The sequence below is a fragment of the Festucalex cinctus genome, chromosome 1 (genome assembly GCF_051991245.1).
Source record: "Festucalex cinctus isolate MCC-2025b chromosome 1, RoL_Fcin_1.0, whole genome shotgun sequence".
NCBI classification, from domain to species: Eukaryota; Metazoa; Chordata; class Actinopteri; order Syngnathiformes; family Syngnathidae; genus Festucalex; species Festucalex cinctus.
Genome location: NC_135411.1, coordinates 29,652,352 through 29,674,226, shown reverse-complemented (window position 1 = coordinate 29,674,226; position 21,875 = coordinate 29,652,352). Strand labels below are relative to the sequence as shown.

Below are 21,875 nucleotides of genomic sequence, written 5' to 3'. Positions count from 1 at the left end.
GGGATAGGAAACCTCAAAGTTCCAAGAGAAACCTTGATGTGCTGACGAAAGTGCCGTTCAGTAACTCTTGCGAGGGGCCAATGCACAATTTTACATGACAGAATAAAAGCCTAAATGATATTTAAAAAAAATAATAATAAGACCCACAAATACAGAAACTAAATACAGGAACTAAGAGTGACAATTACAGGGCCATAGCAACTGCATAGCAACTGACAACTTCATCATCACAAGGGACATAGCAACTGACATCATCATCAACATCATAAGGGCCTCAATGACCCAACCCAAAACACAGCTGTAACAAATATATGCCTTTTGGTTTTTCTCTACTCGTCTACTTGGAAAATTTACGTGTGGCCCAAATACTCAAAATGATGCCAACAAGCAAGAGAAGGAGATGCCATTTTTATTTTTTATTTTTTTCGCCTCTTTTTCAGATTTTGGTGGTTTGTGTTTTTGGAATCTCAAAACATGCACTCAAGAAAAATGTTTTTCAAAATGCCCCTCGCCCCTCCTCTTGTGGCTAGAATGGCATACATAAATAAATGAAAGGAGCCCAAAAAGCTTATGCAAGTGATGCGATTCTATCTATCTATCTATCTATCTATCTATCTATCTATCTATCTATCTATCTATCTATCTATCTATCTATCTATCTATCTATCTATCTATCTATCTATCTATCTATCTATCTATCTATCATCTAGTCATCCATCCATCCATCCATCCATCCGGCTCTGCTAGCTTTATTGTTCCCTTCTCCATCTTGCTCGCTCCTCCCCCTCTGCTCTATCCCAGGTTTTCACCGTGTCGTGACTAGATGTCATTAATCTTGTGGATGTTGACAGTGTGCCAGTGAGTCCTTGCACAAAGCGAAGGCAACTGCGCAAGCCGATTTTCTTGTTTGCAGAACGCTGCCTGTGTGTCATGCTGCCGCCCTCGGGGCACTGCGACACCTCAGCTCATACTTACACACTTGGATGCGCAACTTTTGTTTTGTATCGGTCACAAAATCCTTTTTAAAACACATTTAAGTCTACGTTTTGGCAGGCTTTACTTCTTCTTATCACCCTTAGCAGCCTCCATGAATTAAAGTTAAAAAAAAAAAGAGAGAGAGAGAGAGAGAGCTGACTGCAGATGTGTCAGTCAGACTTTGTGTGATGTTATCAAACAACTGCACACATTTAACAATAGCACAAAATCACGTCTGAAGTGAACAGTACACATTCATACATTTCATCACTAGCATCTGTCTTGACAATGTCAAGCAGTCTAAATAGGAAGTACATATTTTAAAAGGACAGATACTTAAACACATGAATTTTAAAAACAAAATAATGGTGATACATTCTTGTATTGTAAGACTTCAATTTCAGCAGTGAAAAGAACAAACTGCATTTTCCAGTATTTGATTAGGCATTGTGTATAAAAAAAAATAAAAGTGCAACTATCTCTGGTATCTTGTTCCCTAAATATTTTTTTTTAAAATCAATTAAGTATTAAAATAAGAACATACCCTGGACAACGCCATTATCCAGGTCATGTGATCGTGATGATGTATCCGATGCATAAACGACAGCTGCCTTCGTCCATTTGAATAGGAGTTTGCTGACGGAATGCACAAAAAAAAATGTCGTCTTCTGGCGCCAAATACTGTGCCAATTCTGATGAATTAGGTTTCATGTCTTTTCGTGGCTAAGCATGCTGAGCACAATAACATGTAAGCTGGCCTAACGACTAAAAGTGAGCTGGATGTTTCACTTTTTCCAAGATATAACAAGACGTCATAAAAGTCATAGTCGCCGCGTACATATGACGTATCTATACGTCATAAGCGTTTTTTCATGCAAGAGTGTACAAGAGAGTCTAATGCAGGTTCTGACTGAAGGATTGGGCTTGGCTGCAATGTTATTAAAAAGAAATGGCCAGCAGGTATCAGTAAGCAGAAGATCAGCCAGTATCACGCAAGGATCTTGTTGCAGAAGAAGAGAAGGAGAAAGTGTAGTTTGGGACTCACCCTGCCTTCACGTGCTATGGGAAAGATGGACTTTACCGCTCGAAAACTCCTAATTACGACCAAGTTCTGTTCATGTGCTTCTGTTGTTGTTGTTGCTAAAAACTGCACATAGCATCTGATATTCTCTTTGCTCTTTAAACTGGACAATTAGGGCAAATAATGAGTTTTAGATGACAGGACGTTGAATTGTGTATGCTACGTCATTGTGTCGGCTCTAAAAAACCTGCTAGCGGACGATAACACACTTATACGTGTTAATATTTCTTGCCATTCACAAATCCTTCGGCACTTTCCGCCATGTTGAAACTTCAATAGTAATCTCAACTCAGAAACTTCAGTATCAAGATAAAATCCCAGTTGTCCAGTAGAAAATACGACATGAGGGGGCGTTCACGTGCAGTTTTCTACTCGATGTGGCATTTTATGGAGTTAAAATCATGCCAAAACCCCGTAAACACACAAAACATGATCTTCCCACATAAAACGCGTGATCTACGCACACAAAACATCATTCACAAACTAATGCATTTTGTTGTACACATACAAAGAAGCATATCTTCAATATGGCTCGTTTCGCTGGCCACGTCAACCCCTGGACCACTGGATGCTGCGGCAGAGCTGGAGTCACCCCAGCCAATTGTTTATTTTTTATGTGCAATAAACTGCTACATTGTTATCACAAGCCCTTTTTGCAATGTTGTATTATTGCAGGAAAACATTATTTAGATGTTTGAGCTGTCACAAATGAAAAAATAAGTCGTGTTAAAGCTCAAATTGTGCTTGAAATGTTTGTTTTACAAAAAAGCTATTTTTCTGTTTTATTTTATTTTTATTTTATTTTTTTTGCAGTAATTGGAATTTGGAAAAAACTTAGCTAGATTCTAACGCTGATAACTAAAAACTGAAAAAGAAAATAATACAGTATAAAAAAAATACACTTCTATTGTGTGATGAAAGAAGAGACTCTAATCTTTCTTTTGGGAGGTTTCATGTAGGGGGATGCACGATAATGCTATTTTCAACCGATAATGATCAACCAATAATTTAGAGGTGCCGATGTCGATAACCGATAAGTACGCCGATAATTGTTTGCAAAATTAACTTGAATACAAATATGCTTTCGAGTCCTACTATAAGTCTAACAAATACATTGAAACATTGTATAAACTTTGCACAATGTTTCAATGTATGTAAAGCACCATGAAGCTGAATTTGATTGATATGAGCCACAATCACAACAGATGGACCAACATGGTATGTCTATAATTATTGCTGGATTTCTTTATTATCTGGTTTATCTGTATGAAATCAAATTGCCGCTAATTATCGGCAGATTTCTCTATTATCTGGTTTATCTGTTTGACGTCAAATTGGTCGATAATTGTCGATAATTATCGGCCACCGATATTATCGTGCATCCCTAGTTTCATGTTTATATTAGATAAGAAGTGAAACACAATATTCTGTGGGCCTTGCAAGATCTGTTAAAATTCCGTAAAACGGCTGGTATTGAAGGGGGTTGCCCCAATGAAAATGGCTGGGATTCAATGAGTTAACGTCCAGTTTAGGCACCATCCACATTAACTTACATTTCCAAAAGGGTGACTTCTTCTACTTGATATGGGCTGGCTGAAAGCGTCCTCCTTATCTGCCACAGTTTCATCTTCACTTTCGGCTGGACATAAATGTTTTGCGAGGCCCCTGTGGCTGTACTGCTTTTGAAGAAGTGCTTCTTTGCAAAGTGCTATTCCCCCTTTGATGTCCGCCGTGGGACGCAATAATTCCTCGTGAGTCTCTTTGTAGTCATTGACTGCCATGTTATTCTATGCGCGTTTCCAGCATCCGATACGCCACTATTGTACTTAATGGAAACATTTTCATAAAAAGTACTATAAAATCATAATAGCTCAACATAAATTGACAGTTTTTGTCATGGAAGAGCTGAAATGAACCATTTCACAGAATAGCTGATTAGTTTTTAATAAACAGTGTGTTGCTTTAAGGTTTTCTCTTAAAGGTAAGTATGGATTTTGAAAGAAAGTTTTGCCAATTGAGATACTTGTTAAAATACTTGTTAAAAAAATTAATAATACAAAATAAGTTGTCTTTATAGCCTCCACTATTCTCCTATAAAATGTCCGTGTGCGTGTTCGTGTGTGTGTGTGTTGTCGTCAAAAGAGGAAGTACAGGTTTTGAAGGACAGTTCTGGCAGGTCATATTTGAGATATTTGTTCAATTATGACGTTGTGTTTTTATTGGTTGTTTATCTACAGAGAAACAAGGGTTTTGTTGTTGCCGTAATCTTTCCCGACCAGTGTTCAGTCGGTGAACAACCCCTCAGTGTCATCTTCAGTGTGTTGGCAGTTGACTTTGGACTTTGGGTTGCATGTTGGAAGAACAAACGAAAAGAAACAACAATAGGGAACTAAATGCAACAACTGACCCCAGTTAAAAAAAATAAAAAAATAAAATCATAAAGAGCCACTGGGTGGTTAGCATTCTGAGCATCATAATCTTCAAGTAGTAGAAAATGTAGTAAGTAAAACGTAAGAATAGAAGTGAATTACAACTTGAACCTAATCTCTAAAGTACCGGGTATCAATTCCTGTCAGTGAAACCAATAATGATAAAATAAAAAAAAATATTTTAGGCTTTGACAGACTGGTTTTAGATCACATTTAAAAAAAAAGTCTTTTAGCTGAATACCTACCAGCCATTTTGCATTAATACATTAGTGGAAACTGTACAGTATATCCTAAGAGGCGGTTATTTTTTCTTTATATGTAAATTATTTATTATTCATTTATTTGTATTAAAAGGAGGTTCCCTTTAAAACTGTGTAAAATTAAATTTAAATTAAGTATTTGTTATTTATATTTGGGGGGGGAAAAGTAAAATATTTTAATAAACCACCTAAACTAAATGGCACAGGCAAAGAAAGCACAACATTCGAGCATTTCCCATCGCTATAGGACAGGGGTGTCCAAACTACGGCTCGGGGGGCATTTGCGGCCCGCCATCCATTTTTCAGTGGTCCGCAACATATGCTAAAAAGGGCATTTGACTCAGTTCAAATAAATTAAACAAAACAAAAATGATTGGAGTTGGCCAAAGTAAGAGGGGAGGGTATTGAAAAAAAAAAGGTTATTTTAGTTAACCAAAACTAATGAAAAAACTAAAATTAAAATCCACGGCTGGAGGTGGGGTGGGCACGTCTTCCCTCTCTGCGCTGCAGCCCGGTGCCGGTTTCCGGGGGGGGGGCTTGTTTGGGGGGTGGGGGGGTGGAGGTATGGGTGGGTGGGGGTTTGGGTGTTGGGGGTCGGGGTGTGTTCGGGGGTTTGGGGGCCGGGGGTGGCGGGGCCTGGGTCGTGGCGGGTGGCGGGTTTGGGTGGGGTGCGGGGGGGTCGTGGGGGGATGGGGGCTGGGGACCGGTGGGGCGCTGTGGGGGCCCGCCGGGCCTCGTTCTGCGGCCTTGGGCTCGGGGGTGTTCCGGGCGTCTGGGTCGGCTCGCGGACCGGTGTCCGCTCGGGTGGCTTGGGGGTGGCCTTGGGGCTGCCGCGGCCTGGGGATTCTGGGGGGGGGGGGGGGGGGGGGGGGTGCTCGCTTTGCTGGACCGCGGTTGACGGCTTCTTTCTTTGGTGGTGGTCCTTATGCATGCCAGATCCATCGCACCAGCATCTACTGAAACTCAAACAGAATTTGCCTCTCCCTCCCACAGCCCCTTGAATCAGTGGGTGCTGGTGTCTGTGGATCTCACTTTGCTTTATCTATCCTTCCCTCCTTCCTCTCTTTAGTTTTTCCTCTGGTCACTTGAGATCTCAATTTATTGGAAGTTTGAGGTTTCTGGGGTTGGCATAAGACTCTGGTTTTGTAACCACGCAGGAGGGGTTTGGTTGGTGCTGGATTTCACTTTGATGGATTGGATGTACTGGCTTCTATGGATCTCACTCTGCCTCATCGATCCTTCCCTCCTTCCTCTCTTTAGTTTTTCCTCTGGTCTCTTGAGATCTCGCTAATTTGCTGGAATTTAGAGGCTTCCGGGGTTGGCGTAAGACTTTGATTTTGTAACCATGGGGAAGGCAGGAAGTGTTTGGTCGGTGGGCTGATTTCCTGTTTAATTTCTGGCGAGGGTCGGTGCATCCTTATCTGGTAACCAAGTTCCCCCAGTTTCGTGTTGATTATTTCAACTGGTGGGGCTTTTTTTTTTTCTTCTAGCTTTCAAGGGGTGGCAACTGAGCTGATAATAACGTAACAGATTGAACTTGTGACTTCATGACTGAATGTGTATATAACAGATGGGTTTATCTTCTCCTACCACAGACCAAGTAAGTCGTGTCTAATTACATTTGAGAAAAAATGGCCTCCTAATGAAAACATGATGACGTTCAAACTAAGAAATTTATGTCTGATTGCTTTGAAGTTCGGTGCCTCAGGGCATGCAGTCGCTTAGCTCTATTTCACAGCATCTCCGATGTGATGGGAGGACGGCGGTGGGGGTGTTAACCTGCCTCTGCTGTCACGCTAGCTTGCGGTTGAGTGAGTCAGCGGCCGCAAAACACACACACGCACACACAAGCATACCCACACGCACAAGCATACCCACACAAAATACACTTGGACCGCCACATACCATTCTCAGACATCAAAAGCAACCAAAGTGACTCCATACGCTGAGGGTCCACATCAGCACTTTCCTTGAAGTGGTTGCACTTTTACACATGTACGCTCCAATACAAATGATCCATTCATACGTCAAGCAGGCTAATTGTAACAATTTCACTTGAGTGAATTGCATCCACACTCGGCAGACTCTTTCGTCTTTTCCAAAATGAAGGAAATACATGTCAATATGACTCTTCATTAAAACCAAAAATAGTTTACAGAGCTACTTCTGTTTTACCAGTGCTGCTTTGTTCTTGGCAATTGTTTTTTCCTCTCAGCCCTGTTATTAAGCCAATTGGAGTGCATACAAACAGCAGCCTGACGTGACTGAAAACGCCTCCAAGTATCTCACGTTCCTACAAAATTACAGTAGTGGCAGTCAAAAGGTAAAGCAATGAACAAGTTTCATAACAACCCAATGCCTTGTATGACAAATACTACCAAGGTGTACAGCAGATGAGACCAGTTTGGTACATCAGCAAATGTACTAAAAATTATTTTCTCTGCATGTATTCCATCCTGAAAAATCCAGATAGTGTGTCAATTCTTTGGTGAAGTTTGTAGTTGTGGGGACAAAAAGAGTATCTTGGAAGGCTCAGGGAGAACATGCAACGCCACACCCTGAAGTGTGATGTTAATTAAAAGGAGCCCCAACTGTAATAAGTTTGCGCTATATAATTTATTTGGTTGTTACTTACATAACCAAGAGAATCATTTTTCAAAAATCACTTCCAGTTTAATAAATTTTGTAGAAATTTATTTGCACGTACACTGCCGTTGTTATTTATGTCGCAACACATTCAGTAGTTCATCATAGTGACGTAGAAGGGCGGCTGGCTCTCTGCCGAGCAATTTCAAAAACACTCTAAAGAAAGCGAGGTACTCCTCTGTAGCGTTCCTAAAGGGATGATCAAAACTCTTGAATGTGTCTGGTGAATGACGAGAGCACGGCATAGGGTAGGTGACTCTCCTGATCACGTTTTGTTTTTTTAGGAATGCTATGAGGCTTACCTTGCTTTCTTTATAGTGTTGCGCATTGCTCAGCAGAGAGCCAGCCGCCATACTACATCACTACGCACTGAATGCATTGTGACGTAAACAACAATGGCGGCATATGTCCAAATAAAATTTCTACAAGGAATCTCAGTTATGTTTTTTTTTTTTTTTTTTGTTTTTTTTTAAAGAGCTCAGAATTGTTCATTCGGTAGTCTTACCGATTCAACGTCTTATCATCATTGCTCTTTTTGTGTGTGTGTGTGTGTGTGTGTGTGTGTGTGTATGTGTGCGTGCGTTTGCGTGTGTGCGTTTGCGTGCGTGCGTGCGCGTGCGTGTGCGTGCAAATACGTATAAATTTATACTCATTAATTCACCTAAAACCTTATAAATATCCCATTACCCTTCGCCTTAACCAGGTACTTCAGAATCTTGCCAGAGTCGTGAGGTTCAAATGGTCAGGAGACCAGAGAAAAGGTCAGAAAAAATAAAGAGAAAAAAAAGATAAATCAAAGTGAAATCCAGCACCGACCAAACACTTCCTGCCTTCCCCATGGTTACAAAATCAAAGTCTTACGCCAACCCCGGAAGACTCTAAATTCCAGCAAATTAGCGAGATCTCAAGAGACCAGAGGAAAAACTAAAGAGAGGAAGGAGGGAAGGATCGATGAGGCAGAGTGAGATCCATAGAAGCCAGTACATCCAATCCATCAAAGTGAAATCCAGCACCAACCAAACCCCTCCTGCGTGGTTACAAAATCTCAGAGTTATGTTTGTCACAACCAAATAAATAATACAGAGCAAAGTTGTCATGACATTCGGGGTTCCTTTTAAGTATGCTCCAATCAGGGACCATTTTGTTGTGAGACAGCTGGAAACACACACATCCAGGACCAGGAAACCTTTGTAAGGGAATGCTCGATGGGACCTCTGCATTCTGCTAGTGGTCTTCAGTGAACCTCGAGCTTAGAATCATGCGGTCTCCAACCCAAGTCTGTCGAGACAGCTGGAATTAAACCAGGTGATATTTTTTAGGAAAAACTACTGGGGAAAATACCTTCAGGCATGGACTCCACATGCAAATCCACACCTCTGAGTCATTGGCCAAGAGTGGTCCAAGTTAGAATCTAACCAGGGACCTTCTTGTGCTTCCGAGTTGGATCCAGCCCAGAGTATTTTTTGGGTTGACGAATCCAGATCCAGAAAATAAAAACCTTGAAACAGCTTGGCTTTAGCCACAGATGCTTCTACTCAACAGGGGGAGACGAGCTCCTTTACTTGCCAATTGAGTAGACGCACCTGTGGCTGAAGCTAATCTGAGAGAGGGTTTTTACTTTCTGGACCTGGATTCCCCAAACCTTGTGAAGGGATGTGGACGCCATGTTCAAGGGCATCTACTGTATGTAGTCTGCAACTCTTTTCAATGAGTCTCAAGTTTGGAACCCTTTAGTCCCCAAGCTACGCTAGTGCCAGACAGCCCCTTTCAAACAGTTAGACCTTTTACAGTACATCAGAAGTCAGAAAATCGCAGGTCAAGTTCAGCTCATCTCCAAACTCCATCAGTATCCCTACACAGGAAAACAACAAGGAAGTGTGAAAATATTGAAATGTGAATTAATCATGCAGAAAACTTGGCACTGAGCCTCTTGATTGGCAACTACTTAAAATACAGTTGCTAGTGGAAGGTGCACATGCTTCCTGGTTGTTATGCCAGGTTGCTGGCATGCCTCCAAGCACACCTTGCAGTGTGAGCAGGAACAATAAACTCGTTCATTGCTGTGACCCAGCTGTCACACCTCATATCCAGGACATCCTTGGGCTCCAGTGACAACAAGCAAAGCTGTGCCAGATGACAGAATAGACAATTGTGAGACCAAAGGAACCAAACACAATCACAGAAATTGCGTCATGGGAAAAATGGAAGATGAAATAATGGCTATCATCGGCCATTTCTCTTGCATTGCCTTATGTTCCGGCACCAATGGCTTCATATTCCCAATCAAACAGCCCCTTTGTCTCGGGGGTTTCATCCGAGCACGGTGGAACAGAGCGCTGCATTGACGGGACGCAGACAGATTATCTTGTTTGAATGGCTTTTCCAGAGCAGGAGAAAGGCCAGCACAACAATAGGTAACTTGTTATAGGCACAACAAATCTAATATTCGTTTAACATGGCCCATGGGAGGTGGTGGGGGACTGCTCTTGCCGGTACAGTAACTGTTTGTGTTTGCACAATGCACCACCTCAGCAGGGCTGCTAATTGGGCTGTTCGGACGCCGCCAAAATCCCCCGATGAAAGCAAGCGGTGGCCGCGAGTTGTCACAGGAGACACAACAATGTAGGGATTGAAATAATCTCTTTTGCGGGATTGTTTTGTCCTCGAGTACAGTCGGACAATCAATCAGAAAGGCCTCACTGTGTGTTGTTGCGTACTGGGAGGGGATTGTACGTTAGTTTAGGCTGCCAATTTACAATGTATGTACCAGTGACTGGTTATCTTAGGATCTTCTCCAAACCATTCCCACAAAGTTAGAAACATGGGATTGTCCACAATATCGGAATAATTAAAATCCAGGGGAAGTCTAAAGCAGCAAGCCGATTTTTAACATCTTAACTGATTTTTGAAATGTGAGAAACCCCATACATGGCGATGGAAAAATAATCGACAAATGGCCTCCCATTGGGAGGGGCGATCTGCTACTTTTGAGGGACTCTTGCTCTCGGTATCTTCAGGAGTCTCCAGCCACAAATGTCGTTCAGTTTGTTGCTTGTTGCTTTTAAGATGACATGACTAAGAGGATTGGAAAAGGTGTTCAATTTAGCCCCAAAGTTGATAACCAGGCCGCATTGAGTAGCCACTCACTAGCGTATGCCATTTTGTTGTCACAGTAACGAAGGTTGTCTGAATGTCTACATGTTGTCTGAATTTTCAGGAGACAGAACGTTGCCCCTTCCCACTCTTCCAAGTTCAACCACAGGGTGGTGGCTGTTGATAATAATTTCAATCTCATTTTACAGAATTAGCTTTCATAATTGCTTACTTTTACTCTGTGATGTTGTCGCTTCACAACTAGTCAATAAAATACAAATTGCTATTTTCCTATTAGCCGTTTTATATTTTTGACTCAGAAATAGATTGCATTAAAGGTTACTACTAGGCTGCATTAAATTAGCTTTCATTAAAATATTAACACACATTTTCCCTTTGCTGCATAGACATTTTTTTATCCAGAACCTTGCGAACTTCTTCAGGGAAACAGGTGCTGAGTCAGTGAGGGCAGGAATGCTCGAAAGAATGGGGAGGGAAGCAAAGTGTGTGTGAGTGTGTGAGTAACACTGAAGAGAAGCCAGCACAGAGTACAAGGGGCGGAGCCTCTCCGGGGATTGCGTGCGGACATCAAATGTTTACCTGCAGCGAAAAGAAAGGGGAAGGTGTAGAAGGGAAAAAAACGGGCCCTGGTTTACAGGGATGGGCGGGGACCCAAAGCCCAGCGCATGAGCTTCGCACGCAACTTAACAATACTACCTTTATGGAGACTGCCTTGCGTTAGTCACGCACACACACACACACGCGCGCGCACACACGCACGCACACACTTGCAACTGATGATGTGAGTGAATCTCATAGCAACATGATGATGACACTGTAGTCGGCCATGTGAAGCCAAGCAAGGCAAAACGTTTTTTTTTAACTTGCGATATATCCATCCCCGTCATGTTTGTAAATGAGAATTACTTCTCAAACATTTTACCTGGTTAAATAAATGTTAAATAAATTTTTTATTTATTTATTTATTTATTTATTGGACAATTCAATCAATCAATCAAACTTTATTTATATAGTACCTTTCATACATTCAAAATGCAACTCAAAGTGCTAAACATCCATAATACAATAAAAAGTAAAAAAAAGAAAGAGCCACCCCTCCCCCCCACATCCCCATGATCGTACCCACAGAAACACCCAAAACACAACAGACACATGAAAACCACAACATGGCGGGGCACAGAAGTACTCTGTAAGGAAAGGCACCCAGGAGGAGTTCGTCCACAGTGAGAGGGATGAAGACCAGCCATCCCTCTCACTGTGGAGGCTCCCCCATGAGGAAACGCTTGAGCTAAAAATTTAAAAACTACCAAATAAAAACATTTAAACACTAAAAGAAAACAGTTAAACACTATAGAAAATGAATAAATAAATAAATAAAAACAAAGCTACAAAACTATATAGATTAAAATAGTTAAATAAATAAAAGGGGATAAAAAATAAAAAAAATAAAAAGATCAATCAAATGCCAAACTAAAAAGGTAAGTCTTAAGCCTCCTCTTAAAAACATCAATATTCTCTGCAGACCTGATGCCCACCGGCAGGCTATTCCATAGGTGAGGACCATAGTGGCTAAAGGCAGCTTCACCATGTGTCTTGGTCCTCACCTTAGGAACAGTTAAAAGGCCACTTCCAGAAGACCTCAGGACCTGCGAGGAGTAATAGGGTAAAAACAAGACAGATAAATAAGATGGGCCAAGAACTAATAAAAGTACCTTTAAATCAATCCTGAAACGCACGGGGAGCCAATGCAATGATTTTAAAACTGGTGTCATGTGTTCCCGCCTTCCGGTCCCCGTCACCAGACGTGCAGCTGAGTTTTGAAGGGACTGTAGGATTGAAATATTCTTTTTGGGAAGACCAGAGAACAGGGCATTACAGTAATCTAAACGAGAAGAAATAAAAGCATGCATCACCGTGTTGGCCTGTGAGAGAAACGGGCGGACTCTGGCAATATTCTTAAGATGGTAAAAAACAATCTTGGCTACATTTTTAATATGAGGAATAAAAAAGTAAGCTCAGAGTAAAAAATGACGCCCAAATTCTTCACACATTGCGAGGGTTTAAAATCTTGTAGTTTTGGTAAATTTTTCTCTCTCTGACCTTCAGGACCGATGACTAAAACATCTGTTTTGTCCTGGTTGAGCTGCAGGATATTTTCTGCCATCTATGACTTAATGTCTAAAATACAATTTAAAAGGGTATCAATAGGCCCCATGTCATTAGGTGACACGGCGATATACAGCTGTGTATCGTCAGTGTAACTGTGGAAGGTGACGCCGTGTCTCCTGATGACTTCCCCAAGAGGAAGCATGTAAAAATTAAAAAATAATGAGCCTAAGATTGAACCTTGGGGAACCCCACATTTTTATTTTTTTTCCTTTTTTTTCCCCCCTTTTTCTTTTTTTTTCTTTCTTAAGAAAACCCCACATTTAATTTCATGGGTTCCAGAGGAACATGTATCCATACTTACAAAGAAATATCGGTGTGTGAGATAGGAATAAAACCATTTAAAAGCTGTACCAGAGATGCCCACCAGGCTTCTAAGTCTGTTTAATAAAATGTGGTGATCTACTGTATCAAAGGCAGCACTTAAATCCAGTAGCTCCAAGACTGTAAGCTTTTTCAGGTCTTCATTACACCTGATATCATTAAAAATCTTTAAAAGGGCAGTCTCGGTACTGTGGTTCATCCTAAAAGGACAAAATAAGAGTGACTGAAAGCCCCGTTAGAGCCCCCGCTAACCCCTTCACTAACCAGCGGCCACTCTTCACATTCTTGTCTGACTTTTGTGTGGCTTGCTTTGTCTTCCTCTCCACTTATCTTTGCTCCTCAGAGTCATCACTTATCTGTTCCAAGAACAAAACCTATGGGATAAAGTGGACCGATAAGAGATAGCAATAGTCAAGCCACAAGTTTTTTCCTTCACCCACCTTTTCGGGAAAACCTTTTTTTTTGGATTTCAGGATAAATGAAAATGCACTATAATCTTTTCAGGTGAACTTTATTTGACCTCTAAACATTTGAATGCGCATGTCCAACAGTTCAGTTTTCATTGCTTTTTGCACAACGTGCTATTCTCTAACAAGGAGATAATGTCAAATTTCACAACTGTGTGTGATTCATGAAAATTTCCAAGGTTGTCCATGCCAGTGCTGTTGTGTTCCTTCTTTAGTCTCTCTGGATCTTTGTTGTAATCTGCTGATGACACACAGGGGCCACTTCTTCTCTTCCAGAACATCCTTTTTAAAATACTGTAGTGTTGATCCATTGGTAGTTGTCATCTTGGCCTCATGTCAGATGTGAAGAGGAATCATTAAATACCGCCACTAATCAAAACAGCAAATGTATTCATCCATTCACGGATCTGTAGATGTATACTATCATACTTGTGATATGAATAAATCATGAAATGGCTTTTACAACTATGTAACTCACTTATACGTTTTCAGAGAAAACGTCAAAAAGTTACAAGCAAAAGTCTTGTGACAAAAAAAAAAGTCACATTTGTTTCCAAATGGAGAATTGTAGATTTAATAGGAAGACTCTTACAGTTACAAAAATGTAGTTCTACTAAGTACGAAAGAAAAAAAATCTTAATTTTAATTAAAAGAATTAAGTTGCAACATAACAGTGGTAAGTCTGTAAAGTTGTGAGAAAAGATCGGAATATAATCAGAATCAGAATAGAATTTATTGCCATGTAAGAGATAAAATTTTACCTTACTAGGAATTTGTCTCAGTAACTGGTGCATATTAGAAAGTTGTGTTCTTCTTTAGTAAAATATAATGTGGTAAAAAGAATTTTAGAATATATTTCGGATGTGTGCGGTTTGGCCACCGGGGAAAATATGATACTGTTATAGAGAACCAAACTAAGAAGAATTTACTGTGAAGCCCATATCCCACTGAGGGGTGAACGTTTGCAAAGCTAGCAAGTATTGATTTCTTGTCAGGGTTCATTCAGGGTCGCAAGTCGCAACATTAACGTTCATCAATGGGTCCAAAATTTCTTTGCGACAAGAAAATTCATGAAAGCATTAGGTGAATGTTCTCGAAACGTTTAGCGAACGTTGAGACCTTAAACGTACCCTGATGAAAAATCTACATTTGTAGCTTTGCAAACGTTCGCCCCTCAGTGGGATTCATGCTTAAGTTACACAGTAATCGGCAGTAATAAAAGTTTGCAGAGGATAAAAACTATAGGTCTATGAGTATTGTATTGTCTGCATGTGTTGATGCACCGTTTGTGTCTGAATACCACTGATCTGTATGCATAACTGGATAGCTGATAGGTCAAGACTTTTGAAGCCGCGAGGACGCCATATTACTCCCAAGAAACATTTCTGGGATGACAGATCAAGTCATCTTTATTTATATATTTTAAATGTGTTAAACATAAACAAGATTTCAGACATTTTACAACTTACCTTTCACACATGTATAAATTATATGCTTGCTGATGTTTACCGGAGGAAACATTTTTTTTTTTAATGAAATAATTATATCTGTAAATTGTGGATGGTTGGGCTCTGTGTGCCCTGGACTGGCTGGCAACCAGTTCAGGGTGTACCCTGCCTACTGCTCAAAGTCAGCTGGGATAGGCTCCAGCACCCCCGCGACCCTTGTGAGGAGTAAGCGGTTAAGAGAATGGATGGATGGATATTCACTTTGGAACATAATTGTGTGTTACTAGTTTAAGCTATTAAACAAGTAACAAGTAACCCAAGTCTAATATTTGGGTCTAAGAAACTGAGCGCTAAAAGAAAAAGGGGTCTTCAAAGCAGCGCATATCATCCACTTGTTAAAAAATAGTAACCTGAGTAGCACTACCTTTGGTATTAAATTGACCACACCCCCATTTCCGGTGAAGGAGAAGCTTTCTAATTTGCAGTGTGCTGTCGAAATTTCAATAGTGATACATCCGTGCTGTTGTTGGGGCAGCGTGGATCAGTGGGAGAGTGATCGTCTTCCACCCTTAAGAGCATCGGGTTTGATCCCGGGCCACTGTGACTATGTCTAAGTATCCTTGAGCAAGACACTAGATACCAGTTGCTTCTGATGCCGTATCATCAGTAGTCAAACTGTAAAGTACTTTGAGGGCCTAGTGTAGAGTAGTTTCAAAACTATTCAGTGTTTAGCAGTGTAGATTATTAACACCATGCAGTGTTGGAGTAACACGGGTTGAGTGTGAACAAAGTAATACTTTGAAAAGTGTCAGATTTATAATCATTGGTATGGACACATATAAACACTTTTCTTGTTCATTTTGCTGTGTGTGGTCTCTGTTTTGTGTTTACTTGACAGTCACTACAGACATTTTGAAGCCTCTTTTAGCAAAAATTGTTTCCTATACCAAAAGCGTACACACAATGGCTGGTATATTGAAAAGCTCAGAAGTTGGGTCACTCATATCTCAAAATACCACGGTAATTGATTCGTGTTCAGTGTGAAGTATTAAGTGTAATATTGTGAAAATAAGTTATTATGTTAAAAATAATAAAATTAGAGCATTACAGGAAAAAATCCTAATGCTTCTAGAATAAAGTCGAAATGTTACAAGAAACAAGTTAATTAGATTAGGAGGTCTGTGCCAAGCTCTTGTTTAACAATGCAGCATGCTTTTTTTTCCAGTCAAAAGGTGTGACTGGCAGCTTGCGTGTAAAAGGCAGAGGTGCCGGGATTTAGCCGGCGGGCGCCTGCGGTCAGCGTAACGTGCGTATAGCCTACTATAAATAATTTGCCGATGTCACGTAGTGTGCGAGGGCAGAATGTGGATACGATTCACGCGGATGCACGGGCTTCCTCCCGTGTGAGCGTCTGCACTTAGGTTCGCACGTACAATAGAGAGCATTGTTCACTTGACAAGCCCCTGCCTGCCTGACTGCCTGCACCCCCACACAACACTCCTACCTGAGCACAGAGACAGGTGTATTTGTCCCAGTCACGCATAGCCCAGCCACACTCCCACACAACCTGATACTTACACACACACACCAATGGCAGCATGCATACTAGACTAGCATTGGATGTCAAGGGGTGGGAAAACCACTAACAGGTAAAGACAATTAAACGGGACTAAACGGGTCCCGTTATTATGGAAAATCCAAATGTTATTGTGTAGCAGTGTACTTTGCTTAAAACTCAAAACTCCAATCATTCAGCTCTACGAGGGTCGAGCTTGAAAACATGCACAATAAGTGACCAAACAAAAGTCTTCAGCTGCAGTAAAGTTCCAGTGTATTTCCACGAAAAAGCAAACGCAGCTCCCGGAAGGGTGTGTTTATCCAAACAAATGCTCTCGCGTGCGTGCATCAAGAATGGCTGAGTCATTTCATTATGAGTCAGACATTGATATCATTGTTGCTTAATGGGGATTATCATTTCTTCCTCCAAGCGTGAGGCAGCAGGAGAATTTTTGCAAAATAAAAATGAAATGTTCTCTTTTTGCCATTTGAAAGACGTATCGCCAAGCTGGTATTCAAAATGATACATTACCAATATCTTAGAGTGTCCTCCATAAACAAGTTAGCCTGCCAACCTTCTGAAGAACCACCCCCAAAACCTTTATCAGAGGTATTTCCTATCACTTAGTGTCACATGAGGCAAGTGTGACCACCAAAAATAATAAAACATTCATGCGTACTTTCCAGAGAGTAGCTTTCTTCCATTGGAGGACAAACAAACATAACTACACCACTTGATTTTTTTTTTTCTTCACTTTTGCAAGAGAAACATATCAATTTATGCTATTTTAGGCATTGTGGATGGCAAAGAATTAATAGTTACGTTCCCATGGTCATACATCACTTAGCATGCTAGCCTGTTGAAGTATAAGGACAAAGAAACATAAATGTGAACTTTGCTAGTTTTGGGGGGGAATTTCATTGTTGTTATATTTGTAAATTTACATGTTTGCTGTTTGAGTCATGAAAGAAGTCTTTCCATCCCAGAAAAAATAAAAATAAAAATGCAGTTTTGTCATTTTGACCGGCAAGAAGTACTGTAAAATGCTGGCATCTGTATGGCCAAACAAAGTCTTTGACTTTTTCACTTTTTTTTGTAGAGAAATATTTATCCCTCCCATATAAAGTACAGGATTCCCTTGCTATAACGCGGTTCACTTTTCCCGGTCTTGCTGTATCGCAGATTTTTATTTTTGTGTGTGTGCAATTTTGCTTTTTTTTATTTTTTTATTATTATTATTTTTATTTTTAAATTTTTTTACAGTAATTTACCCATTTTATAAAATTTTGTTTGAACATTGAGAATGTTTCAAACAAGAGAGAAATGTGAGAACATGTAAATGCCTCAATGAGAAAAATGTATAAACTACCTGGTGGGGGTTTTTAGAGCTTACTTCGCGGATTTTGTTTATTGCAGGTATTTTTTGGAACCTAACCCCAGTGGAAAACAAGGGAACATTGTATCTTCCACATATAGCTCTACACTCTAAAAAGAAAATTGCTGAGCTAATTTAAGCTAACAAATTGAGTTGTTGAATTCACTTTGTATTAACTTATTTTAAGTGAATAAATTAAGTTTAATTAACTCATACTTAATTAAACTTAATATATTCACTTTGGGGGGGTCACGGTGGTTGACTGGTTAGCACGTCTGCCTCCCAGTGCTCAGGACGCAAGATCGAGTCTGCGGCCCTCCTGGTTGAAGTTTGCATGTTCTACCCGTGTATGTGTGGGTCTTCTCTGGGTACTCCGGTTTCCTCCCGCATTCCAAAGACATGCTTGGCAGGTTAATTGGGCGCTCTGAATTGTCCCTAGATGTGCTTGTGGGTGCTTGTGTTTGTTTGTCTCTGTGTGCCCTGCGATTGGCTGGCAACCAGTTCAGGGTGTACCCCGCGTACTGCCTGAAGCCAGCTGTAATAGGCTCCAGCACCCCCGCGACCCTTGTGAGGAGTAAGCGGTTAAGTGGATGGATGGATGGATGGATGGATGGATGGATGGAGATATTCACTTTGGAACTCAATTGTGTGTTACTAGTTGAAGTGATTTTACGTTGGTCAACAATTCAATTTGTAATCTTAAGTTGGTTCAACAATTCTCTTTTTAGAGTGATAGGAAACAACAACAACACTTTTTTGGTATTTTTTATCATTTTTAATTTTCACCAAATAAATGTTCTAAATGCCTATGTTTGAATTTGAATTTAGGAGTTATATTGTTAGTAGCATAATACTTGTACTGTACAACGACAAAGAAATTCCCATTAATTTTACTCACACATCACACATAAATGAGCGATATATGCAAAGGTCACAATTGCTATGGTAATAAATTATTTCATACTCTGCTCTCCATCTCTTTGGCATTTGTTGGAGCTTGGGAAGTCGGAGCCAGCCACATAAGGAAACATTTGTTCCCGCCGTCCTTGAATGGAGTGCTTGTGCCAGAGGTAGTCAAAGAGATACAAGAGGAGAGCACATCCAAACAGTTGGAACACAAGAGCTTCGCTGTGAAGCCTCCCTCTGTGTCTGAGTAATGAATGTCCTCCAGTCTTATGATGATCGCACACGGCCCAACGATATGACTGACGCCATTGTCCTCGCCGCCAGGTTGGTGGACGCTCGCGGAGGTCAGTTAATATTAGATTTGGCTTTGGCTGGACATGCATATAGAAGACAGGTTGTGTTTAAGACCTAAAGGAAATGGAGACCCATCTCTTTTGAGTGGCTGTTATTAGGGGTGCGCGAATCAGTAAACTTGAGGGTCATGATGGGTCCATTTTTATTGGGTTGTCAACTGTCAGAGCAAAATGGCACAAACTATTTTAGTTATTGTCAAGAACACGCAATTTAATGGCAAGTTGAGTAAAAAAAAAATAATTCTAAATCCGCATCATCATCTATCAGTTTTAAATTAATGAAATAGTTGGTGCAGGTTTTTTGGTAAAAGAAAAAACAAAATGTCTTTATTCTTTAGGCTGGGATTTCCCAAAATTTGGATCTTAACCCAAAATAGCAAAGTAAAATGCCATAAGCTCATTTTCTTAATACATATTGAGATGGGCAAGTATCGGGGATGGCAAGTACCAGGCAAGCTGATTGGACGATCCGGCATTGTACACATTTGTTTTAACCAGTCACGGCCATGGGTGAAAATTTCGTCTTTGTTCTTGCCGAAGGGGGTAAAAAAACACGGACATCTTACCAGCTAGTAATGCGCCTCTCACTGTTCAACATTCAACAAGGAAACGGTGAGTAATTCTGCAAGAACAGAATTAATTGTAGTGTCCATTCGTCTATGTTAGGTTTGTTTGCTAGCTCCACCGTCGGTGCTGGCTTCCTGGTTTCGTCACAGTTGCATATCCCACCCCCGAACACAATGTCGCTCTGTGCCACCAGTGGTTCGGATCGGCAGAAATCAACGAGAGCGGTATAAGATGTATTCTCCGGAGTTTGTGAACTCACAAATACCGCGAGAATTCATCTTGCCAGAGCAAGGTTAATGCTCTGGTAGGTGCTGCTCTTTTTGTTAGTAATGGAGTTCAAGTGTTTGAGGTCTGATTTTGTATGATTTAAAGGTTTCCATATTGCCTGAGATAAAAAAAAAAAAGAAAAGAAAAACAAAAAAAGAACCATGAACGAATAAACATGAGATGTGATTGTGAACGTGATTGACTGCAGCCATGCATTTGTAGCGTGCCCTTGTGTGATGAGATGCAGAAAGGCTTGCTGAATATGGTTATTGTGTAAGCTCAAGGCAGGGGCACGGTATGGAGATAACACCACATTCATATTTTGTTTGTTGATCACAAACAGATTTGATGACTCTGTTATTTACATTCATCACATAGTTTCAGATAGGTTACATTCTACCCCCAGTTGCCTTTAATTTTATAAACGTAATTAATCATTGATGTAAGTTGAGTTTAGGGAGATCCTCACCGTGAGCTTCATTAAAAATGTATATTTCTCCTTTACTTTCGTTTTTTTCTGCCTTAAGAGGAGAAAAAAAAGCCTTCACACAGCAGTGGCGGCTTAGGAATGTGAGACAGGAATGCTGTTCAGTTACTATAAAGGGGGTTACTGATCACCGAAAACAATGTCTTTGTGTTTTCTTCCTCGGCTGTAGTCACGCAATGCTATGTGTGCAAAAAAGAGAGAAAAAAAAAAAAACATGGGCAACTTTTCAACCTCCGACACATACGGCACACAAGAAAGCTATCAAGTACCTGCGATTGACAGAATCGCGTGTGGCTCAGGTACTTTGGGAGCGGCGCCAGATGCAGAGGCATGGAAAAGCTGGTGTGGAGCTATGCTACGTATACTCCACGCAACTTTACAACAGCATTTCCCAAACTTTATTGAGCCAAGACACACACTTTACATTGCCATTATCACATGGCGCACCATCAAACAAAAATGTCACACAAAATTATAATGTATACTGATAAAATGATGAGCTCATCTTTACTGTATATACAAGCACATACAAATTTAATATGGCATTAAATGAGGTGATTTTTTTTTTAATTATTTGTTGAGGAGTGTTCCAATTATTAGGGGTAGAAAGAAAGAGCGACCAGAAAGCCAAGAGGTTAAAACAGCGAACAGAGAATGTGGGTGGTGGTATGCATGGTGAGCAGAGAGCAAAAATAGGGTCTTACAAATAATTATTTAATAATAATAATAATAATAATAATAATAATAATAATAATAATAATAAAAGACCATTTTTAATAAACTTGTCCCCACTTTAATCAATCTGACTCTGACGTGCTTTTAAGTGCTGCTGTTCTGCTTAGCAATAGGGTTTTAATATCCATGTGTGAAAATGAAAACACATCCTATTTGCTGCAACTAATTGATTAATTCAACTGCTGTGGGAGACAATTATTAGAACAGGAAGTCCTCGAGTTACGTCGGAGTTACGTTCCTACGCTAGCGATGTAACCAGAATTTTGACTTACGTCAAATTTCCCCATTAAAGTCAATATTTACATCAAAATAATCTGCATTAATTAAAAAAAATAAAAAAAATAAAAAAGATGCTGTCCGACTGTAGCCCAAGTCTTTGCCGATGTTCGTCGGTGCTTCTCTTTTCTGCGATCTTTTTATGAAGTTTAGCTTCGATTCCATGGTAATTGCTTTTCTTTTGGCTGGACCAACATTGACATAGCTTTCTTCTTCTTTGGGGCCATGATGTGGAAAAAAAGAGGGTGAAAAAACCAAAGATACTCCCACAAGTGCACACGCGCTCGCACTAGCTAAGGGCTAAATAGCGGATGAGGGGAAAACACTGCGGGCTATATGGCGGACAAGGAGCCCAAATGGCGGACCGGGCGTAACCGTAAAGTCGAAAACGCCTTAGGTCGAGTGCGCCTTAACTCGAGGACTCCCTGTACATGTACATTT

At 40.5% G+C, this 21,875-nt stretch overlaps 1 protein-coding gene across 2 annotated transcripts in view; it reads left to right on the top strand.

Annotated features, from left to right (window-relative positions):
• The window catches only part of LOC144022920 (uncharacterized), a 116,229-nt gene that overhangs the window by 19,828 nt on the left and 74,526 nt on the right, over positions 1-21,875 (top strand). The gene's annotated exons all lie outside the window — the stretch shown is intronic.